General features: G+C 39.3%; 1 non-coding gene across 1 annotated transcript; it reads left to right on the top strand.

Annotated features, from left to right (window-relative positions):
• Positions 1-2561: 2561 nt before the first annotated feature.
• Positions 2562-2668, top strand: LOC141698943 (small nucleolar RNA R71). Its single transcript, XR_012565439.1, has one exon. It is a non-coding gene; the product is annotated as a small nucleolar RNA R71 (small nucleolar RNA).
• Positions 2669-9402: the final 6734 nt, after the last annotated feature.

Here is a 9402-nt window from a genome sequence, read left to right as displayed (position 1 = left end):
TATTATTTCCAATTATATCAGAGAATATAGCCATCATACATCTCTGAAAAGTGGTCGGTGCGCCACATAAGCCAAATGAAACTCTTCGAAAAGCAAATGTGCCAAATGGACAAGTGAAGGTAGTCTTTTCTTGATCCTCTGGTGCAATACAAATCTGATTATAACCCGAATAACCATCCAGAAGACATTAATACTCATGACCGGCCAACCTGTCAAGCATCTGATCAGTAAATGGGAGAGGGAAGTGATCATTCCTCGTGGCCTTGTTTAACTCTCTGTAATCCATGCATACCCTCCATCCCATGACTGTTCGAGTGGGGATGAGCTCATTCTTCTCATTTGCTACCACAGTAATACCTCCTTTCTTAGGTACATATTGCACGGGGCTCACCCAAGAACTGTCAGAAATAGGATAAATGATTCCTGCATCCAGCCACTTCAGAATTTCTTTCTTTACCACTTCTTTCATGATAGGATTAAGTCTGCGCTGTTGCTCAACAGTCGGCTTACTACCCTCCTCTAGGAGAATTTTATGCATGCAATATGAAGGGCTGATCCCTTTGATGTCGGCTATAGTCCATCCGATAGCCGATTTGAATTCTCTCAAGATCCTTAAGAGCTTGTCCTCCTCACTACTTGAAAGGTCATATGCAATAATAACAGGTAAAGTAGATGCATCACCTAAAAAAGCATACCTCAAGTGTTCAGGCAATGGTTTAAGCTCCAAGATAGGTGATTCCTCAATAGATGGTTTGAGCTTTTCTTCAGCATTTTTGAGGTCAGAAGTACCAAGAGATTCAAATGGCATGTCTAGCTTTCGCCTCCAAGGAGAAGCATTTAGATATTATAGTTGCTCATTGTCATCCTCATCATCACTGTCAAAATCCCCCACTAAGGCCTTCTCTAATGCATCAGACATTAGCATATGATCAAGTTCTGAAGTAACCGCAGAATTAATCAAATCCACTTTTAAGCACTCCTCATCTTCTGTAGGGAATTTTATCGCTTTGAATACATTGAACATCACATCCTGATCCTGCACCCTCATAGTAAGTTCACCTTTCTACACATCTATCAAGGTACGGCCTGTAGCCAAGAAAGGTCTCCCAAAGATTATGGGAATCTTCTTATCTTCCTCGAAATCCAGAATAACAAAGTCTGCAGGAAAGAAGAGCTTATCCACCTTTACTAGCACATCCTCCACTATGCCTCATGGGTATGTAATAGAACGATCAGCCAATTGTAGAGACATGTAGGTGGGTTTTGGATCAGGTAAATTCAACTTTTTGAAGATCGACAACGGCATCAGATTGATGTTTGCTCCCAAATCACAAAGGCACTTGTCAAAAGACAACTTGCCAATGGTGCAAGGAATGGTGAAGCTACCTGGATCTTTAAGCTTTGGAGGTAACTTTTGTTGCAGCACAACACTGCATTCTTCCGTTAAAGCAACGGTCTCAAGTTCATCCAGTTTCACCTTCCTTGAAAGAATAGTCTTCATAAATTTCGCATAACTAGGCATTTGCTCCAGAGCCTCAGCGAAAGGTATGCTGATGTGAAGTTTCTTGAACACCTCCAGAAACTTACCGAACTGCTTATGCAGTTTTTGTTGTTGCAATCTCTTAGGGAAAGGTGGTGGAGGATAGAGCTGTTTCTCCCCTTTATTACCCTCATGAAGAGTGTGTTCAATAGTAGTCTTCCTTGGTTCCGCCGCTTTCGCCTTTTGCTTAGCTTCTTCATCACCCGCTTCAGCTTCTCCTGCTTTTGCTTTTTCAGCATCAACAACTTTTCCAGACCTTAAGGTAATAGCCTTGACTTTCTCTTTAGCTTCCTTCCTGCCTGGCACTTCAGTATCACTGGGAAGTGTGCCGAGTTGACGATTAAGCACTGCATTGGCTATTTGACCGATTTGATTTTCCAAGGTCTTGATCGAAACCGCCTGACTTTTGCACAACAACTTAAGTTCCTCAAAATCAGCACTAGTGGGTGGAGCTACACCTCCTTGTTGAGTATATGATTGCCTTTGAGCATAATGCTGTGGTTGCTGGAATCCAGGTGGATTGAACTGTTTACTTACGCCTTGCTGATATGGTTGTTGAATAGCATTCTGATTATTACTCCAGCTGAAATTTGGATGATTTCTATTGTTAGGATGATACGTAGCTGGCACAGGCTGCTGCGGTCGCTGATAATTGTTCACATACTGAACAGATTCATTAACAAGAGAACACTGATCCGTAGCATGAGAACCTGCACAAAGCTCACAGACCATAGCTATCTGATTGACTCCATAAGTGGCTAGAGAATCGACCTTCATAGACAGCACTTGGAGCTGCGCTGCAATAGCTGTAGCTGCATCAACTTCCAAAGTACCTGCTACCTTCCCAGGGATCATCCTTTGAGTTGGGTTTTGATGCTCATTTGCAGCCATAGTCTCAATAAGATTATAAGCCTCAGTGTAGCTTTTGGCCCACAAGGCGCCTCCAGCTGCTGCGTCGAGCATGGGCCGAGATTGGGCCCCCAAACCATTATAGAAACTAGTGATCACCATCCAATCAGGCATTCCATGATGTGGACACTTTCTCAACATCTCCTTGTAGCGCTCCCAAACTTCGCACATAGATTCTGTAGGTTGCTGCGCAAACTGAGTAAGAGCACTCCTCATAGCAGCAGTCTTCGCCATTGGATAAAACTTCACCATAAACTTTTGTGCAAGATCTTGCCAAGTAGTGATAGACCCAACTAGTTCAGAATGTAACCAGTCCTTATCTTTATCCCTCAGTGAGAATGGGAAAAGCCTCAGCTTGATAGCCTCATCAGTCACACCATTATATTTGAAAGTACTGCAGATCTCGACAAAATTCCTTATGTGCATGTTGGGGTCTTCAGTCGCAGCACCTCCGAAAGAAACAGAATACTGCACCATCTGAATAGTGCCCGGCTTGATTTCGAAGTTATTGGCCTCAATAGCCGGGTGTATGATGCTAGACTGAATGTCATCAATTTTAGGCCGAGAAAAGTCCATAAGAGCTGGATCTGCCGGAACTATATGATCACCCATGATTACTAGCTCTTTCTGCTCACTTCCTGAATCCAAATCTTCAAATTCTATCTTCTTCGGAATATCAAGAACTTCGTATATCTCCTCAGCCGTATCTAAAGTCCTCTTACGAGTATGAGAACGTGTTTGCATAAACGCTCGCTAAAGTACCTGAAACACAACCGGAAACAATAAGTAACACGTCTTAATCACTGAGTCCTAATGACCATTGATGGTAAGTACATAAACTAAACAAATACACCGAGTCCCGGGCAGCGGCGCCAAAAACTTGTTAGGGAAAAAACACGCGCTAATAATACACGCAAGTATACGCATTCGCAAGTAATATAGAATACTTTCTAGTTCGTTCCCACAGAGACTCGGACTAATTAGGTTCAATTACACTCACTCACCAATGTATGACTACTTCTCAATGTTAAAACAATAACACTTAGAATTGATTAACTAATTATTAACTACAATTAACTATGAGAATTAAGCACTTAATTAACACTTGAATTAACAATATTAAAACACTCATGAGATCACAACTTCATTACTACTTCCTTCAATAGTCATTGTTATTACCCTTAGCATGCAACAGTGATGATATTAATCGAACAACACGAAACTGATAAAAGCCAACTTTCATTGTACTAATACCATTCTACCAAACATCCACAATTAAGATAGAAGTTGAATAGTCATCAATTATGTTGAGTCCCTATATGTCTACAGAAATTAACAACATAACGATTAAGCACAAGTTATTCCTTTTGATTACACAGGGCGAATAAAATGGTTAGAGTTACCCACTAATCATGCATACTCGTACATGAACCTATGCTAGCATGGCAAGTTCTAAATCTCCAGATCCACCGTCGCTTCACAAGAGATTAACACCCTATCTGATATGTTCGCGACGCACATAAGACGAATAAGCACAACCAATACTAGATATCATACAATCATCACACACTAAGGTATTAAACAAATAACTAAAGAATTCCATAGTAAATCCGTTACGACCCCATGATCACGATTAGCCCATGATAGCACTCGTCGTCATCATGGGTTCATACGAAAACATGATAATAACACACGAGAATAATAACTAAAACTACTTATATTAAACTAGAGTACGTCACAAGAGTAAATAGGTTCAAAGTAAAGAAAACTAGCATCCAACGTTACAACGAAATAAAGATTCACAAGAAAATAGGCTTCCTCTTCGTTGTGGTGTGCTAAAACGGTCTTCTTCCTTATCTCCTCGCTCTTCGATTAATACTACCATCCAACCTTTGTGAAACGTCTCTGAAATCTACTTAAATAGGAATCCCATAATACCCAGCTAACTCAGAAGTTGGAAGTTAAACATAACTAGGAGTCCAAAATAATAATTCTAATTTTCCGTCCCTGAGCAGCCGCTCAGCATTCCTGAGCTGGCGCTCAGCTTCCTGAGCGGTCGTTCAGCAGAGCTGAGCGGGCGCTCAGACCCCTACTGGAAACTGCTCTATTTTTCTTCCGTTTCTTCACTGCAATCTGCTCCTATCTTCCCGGTTGCAATGCCAAACACACGCCAAGGCTTATTATTGATGAAATCTCTCCCGAAATGCCATTATTACTCTGAAATGCACAAACACTAGAAAAACGCATCAAATATACAAAATACTTGATTTCAAGACACCAATTCAAGCCATTATAAGACGTTCTAAGTGGTATAAAATGCCACTTATCATTTAACAAGAAATAAGTGGTTTCCCAATGCATATGAGGCATGAAATCCATTGGAAAAGTGCCTAGGTACGCTCTGGTTGAGAGGTGTTACATAAGAAATTCTTTGTGATTCCATACTTAGAATACCTGGGACCCTAAGAAGCGGAACTAACCTCGAAAGAAGTTCATCCATGAACAGCACCCGGGGGACAGGGCTGACATCAAAAAAAAAAGTAGTCGAGCAAAATTCAGCTCAAAAGGAGACTAAATCCTGACCAAAATACGATTCAACCAGGATGTATAAATTAAAGATAAGTCGACCAGAAGGCTGGAGTTTTAGAATCAATAGATTCGCCAACAAGGTATGAGAGACTTGTGAAGTCATGACTGAATTTGATGAATTCTACATCGTGAGGAAGGAAGGCATGAGGGCCGTGACTCAAGAGATATAAAATTATACAGGAAGTTTTTACTTCTAAGTCTCAAAGACCCAAAAACTAATACAAAGCTGATAGCACCGCTATGCGCAAGGACTCATTGACTAGAATTCTTGACTCGAACTAGTCGATGACCCGACGATGCCATGGAAGCATGAAAAATGCTGGAAAAAGCTTTGAGGCTTAATCCAATTGCAAGGACTTTATACAAGAAGTAGTTCATGACTCCTTACCTGAAATGCCTGAGAACCCCAAAAAATGGAGTTGGTCTTAAAGGAAAACATAACAAGAAACATGGGTAACGTCCGGGGTACGGGGCCGACACTCAAAACTTACTTGTTGGAATTGTATTGGCTAAATATGATGGCTGATGCCAAATATTATGATAAGAAGGTATACTTGATGTTGGAAGCACACACATTTCCCGGAGGGAGATCCTGACACAAAGAGGATTGAGGCTAAAACCCTTGGTTGTATAACCAACATCCAAGTGACACAATTCCCGCAGAAAAGTGTGATATAAAGGTATGAACTCCCACGAATCCTAGTGACGGGTGATAGAAGACAGTACAACATCAATGATGTGAGAAGAGCGATAATAAATCCTGCACCGCAACTATTTCTCACCCCTAAACGAAAGGGCAAGCCGAGTTAGGAAGTCGAGTAATCCTTGATGGACTGAAAGAGGGAAGAATACTCGAGAAATGACTAGGCAGACATGCCACTTGCAAAGAAATGATAGGAGTTATTCCATTCTTACTGGCTGATAAAGCTGAGGTTGCGATGCCATTATGAATCACTCAAACAACTCCAAAGGTTGAGGTCTTTGAGCCCGGGGAGAACGAGGAAGATAGGACACATACTTTAGATTTAATGAAGCCAACACCGGGATTGTTGAGCATCGGAAACAAGTTTCAAGGCGTCCCGAGTTTGGCAGAAAGGAAAGGCAATACCTATTTTCGAAGAGTCATCCTAAACATGAACATATTTGGGACAAGGATCCCACAAACTTGGAAGCACTTTGAGAAATTAAGGTACTCAGACTTGACATACCTTAAACGTCGAGGTTTAGTATGGCTGAGAATATAAGTAGGACAATTCACCTGGTCGGACTAAGTTGAATTAAGGCTCGTAGAGATCACATTAATTGAAAGCTCGTATAGGCCACTTTCCGTCAAAATTGAGGGATCAAGGAAAGCAAGAAAAAATATGAAGATGCCATCATGAGTTAGATCTCGTAATAAGCTTCGTTTCGGTATAATATATGCTCAAATCAGAGCAAAGAACGAAAAGTTATGGCCATTAAAAGGTTAGTAACCCGTAATTCAGAGTTCCCGGTCTAATAGACTAGGATTCCTGGACGAAAATAAGATCGACCAGCGTGTTAAAATCAGCCATAATCCGACGAGAGTCCTTGTTGGAAGGGGCAGCATCCTGGTAGAAAATCAATCGGACCAGAGCGACAAAATCACCCATAATCCGACGAGAGTCCTAGTCGAATTCGACCAGGATGCATCCTGGGCGAAATTCTACCAAGAATTCACGTCAAAAGGGTACGAATTCCTGATATGAAAGGTGCAAATTCCTGGTCTACAATGATTAGAATCCCTCAATCATGTTGCATAAGACCCCTCCACAAAAACTTTATTTATTATTCAAATAATAAAATATAAGGAAGAAAAATATCATTAGAAATAATAATATTAAAAATCGGATCGAAATGGGGCAATATTCTTCAAAAAAAAATTTGAATAATTAAATATTATTATTTACTAATAATATTTTAGTAAAAAAAGAAAAAGAAAAAAAAAGAAAAAAAGAAAAAGAAAGAAAAAAAGAAGAAAAAAGAGAAGAAAAAAAAAGGAAAAAAAAAGAAAAAAAAAGAGAAAAAAATAATAATAATACCTGGAAATCGAGATGGATCCGGGCTAAACTCAAAATCGACCAGACTGTTCAAATTAAGCACAAGTCGACCAGAGGTCTCCTCGAATGTGGGGAGGTGGCATGCCAAAAATGCAACTTGGTACCCCATGTTTGGCGGATTTTACAAGATGGTCCTTCTAGTTATACAAGCAACAAATTTGACCCTATAGTTTATAAAATTATAAATTTGTCCCTGAAATTTCTGAAAGATCCATGAATTTAAAAAAATTACAAATTTAGACCCGGAGGTATAAAAAAATTCCAAAAATATTAGGAAAAAATATGAAAAATACCCGGAGATATAGAAAAATTCCTAAAATATTAGGAAAAAATATGAAAAATACCCGGAGGTATAGAAAATTCATAAAATATAAGGAAAAATTATGAAAAATACCCGGAGGTACGGAAAAATTTCTAAAATATTAGGAAAAAATATGAAAAATACCTTGAGGTATAGAAAAATTCCTAAAATATTAGGAAAAAATATGAAAAATACCCGGAGGTACGGAAAATTCCTAAAATATTAGGATAAAATATGAAAAATACCCGGAGGTATTGAGAAATTCCTAAAATATTAAGAAAAAAATATGAAAAATACCTGGAGGTACGGAAAAATTCCTAAAATATTAGGAAAAATTATGAAAAATACATGGAGGTACGGAAAAATTTCTAAAATATTAGGAAAAATTATGAAAAATACCCGGAGGTAGAGCAAAATTCCTAAAATATTAGGAAAATTTATGAAAATTTAGAGAAAATATCTGCGAGTACGGAAAACTTTCTGAAAATTTATAAAAATACATGTGAGTACGAGAAAATCTTCAAAAATTAAGGAAAAATACTAGAAAATTCCTAAAAATAGGAATAAGGTAAGAAACAAAGTATGGAAAATTATATAAAGTCCAGAAAATATCATGAAGCCTCGGATAAGGCAAATCGTTGTAAATGTGTAGGTCGCTCCACACTTTACGCTAAAAACGATAACCCGGATAGGGTAAGAGATAACCTAACTTCTACGAAACATCGAATGCGTTTTCCAGAAGTTGGGGGGCAAATGATAGGGAATAAAAATAATCCTAATTGCGGAGTTAATGTTGCATTAATTAGACCTGATTTGGTCAAAGGGGAATGCCCAATTAATGAGGCCCAAAACCCTAACTATTTATTAAATTCGTAATTAATAAAGGGGCTAATTAAACAGCCCAATGAATGTGTTCGAATAAATAACTACTTCTACTAGAAGTAGCCTCCAAGCAACCCAAATTCAGAAGGAAACTAATTCCTGCTTTCTAGGACTCCAAAGTCCAATTTGAGGAGGGGACTTGCCGTTCAATTCACCCAATTCTCTCCTAATTCCTAGACTCTCAACGTCTATATAAAGGGTCTTACCCCTTCAACTTCAGCAGAACATTTTGGACAAGAGCTCCATACGTCACCACCATGAAACCACGTCCTAGAGCACAACTCTAAGAATCACAAAGCCGTGAATAGAGATGCACAAAAAGCCCACCGGGCTGGGCTTTATCCGGGCTTTAAAAAGCCCGGTTTTTTTTAAAACGGAACGGGCCGGGCTTTTTTAAAAATCGGGCCGGGCCGGGCTTCCTAAGAAATATAAGGCCCGTTTTAGGCCCGCGGGCCGGGCCGGATCGGGCCAAACCGGGCTTTATCCGGACTTTTTATTTATATATTAAGAAAATATTTTAATATTTTATACATCGAATTATGAGTAGTTTGAATACCAGAGAAAATAATATCTTGATATATTAGATAGAGTAGTTTAGATACCGAAATAAATAATTATTTTTAATATAATATATAAATAATAATATATACTTTAATTGTTTCTAATATTATGATATATTATTTTAAAAATCATAAAAAGTATTGTATATTTTCAAATTCTATATAAAAAATCAGTTTTTTAATCGGGCTTTTATCCGGGCCGAACCGGGCTTTTATCCGGGCTTTTTTCGATACGGGCTTTTATCCGGGCTTTTCAGGCTTCGGGCCGGGCCGGATTTTCGAGAAAAAAGGAGGCCCATTTAAGGCCCGCGGGCCGGGCCGAACCGGGCCGGGCTTTTTTCCGGATCGGATCGGATTTCGGGCTTCGGATTTTTTGAACATCTCTAGCCGTGAAGGCATCCTACAAGCCATGAGGCAATTACCTAGAACGATGTTTTAGACTCAGTCCTCGAAGGACATGAAAGTCAATACATCCTTGGTGAGCTCTCGCTGCCATAGCCCCGAGGGCAAGCATCACTAAGAACTACGTTTTGGCTTGATCCT

Source organism: Apium graveolens, chromosome 11 (genome assembly GCF_009905375.1).
Source record: "Apium graveolens cultivar Ventura chromosome 11, ASM990537v1, whole genome shotgun sequence".
Taxonomy (NCBI): domain Eukaryota; kingdom Viridiplantae; phylum Streptophyta; class Magnoliopsida; order Apiales; family Apiaceae; genus Apium; species Apium graveolens.
Note: the sequence above shows the minus strand (reverse complement) of the source record. Positions and strands in the feature narration are given on the sequence as shown.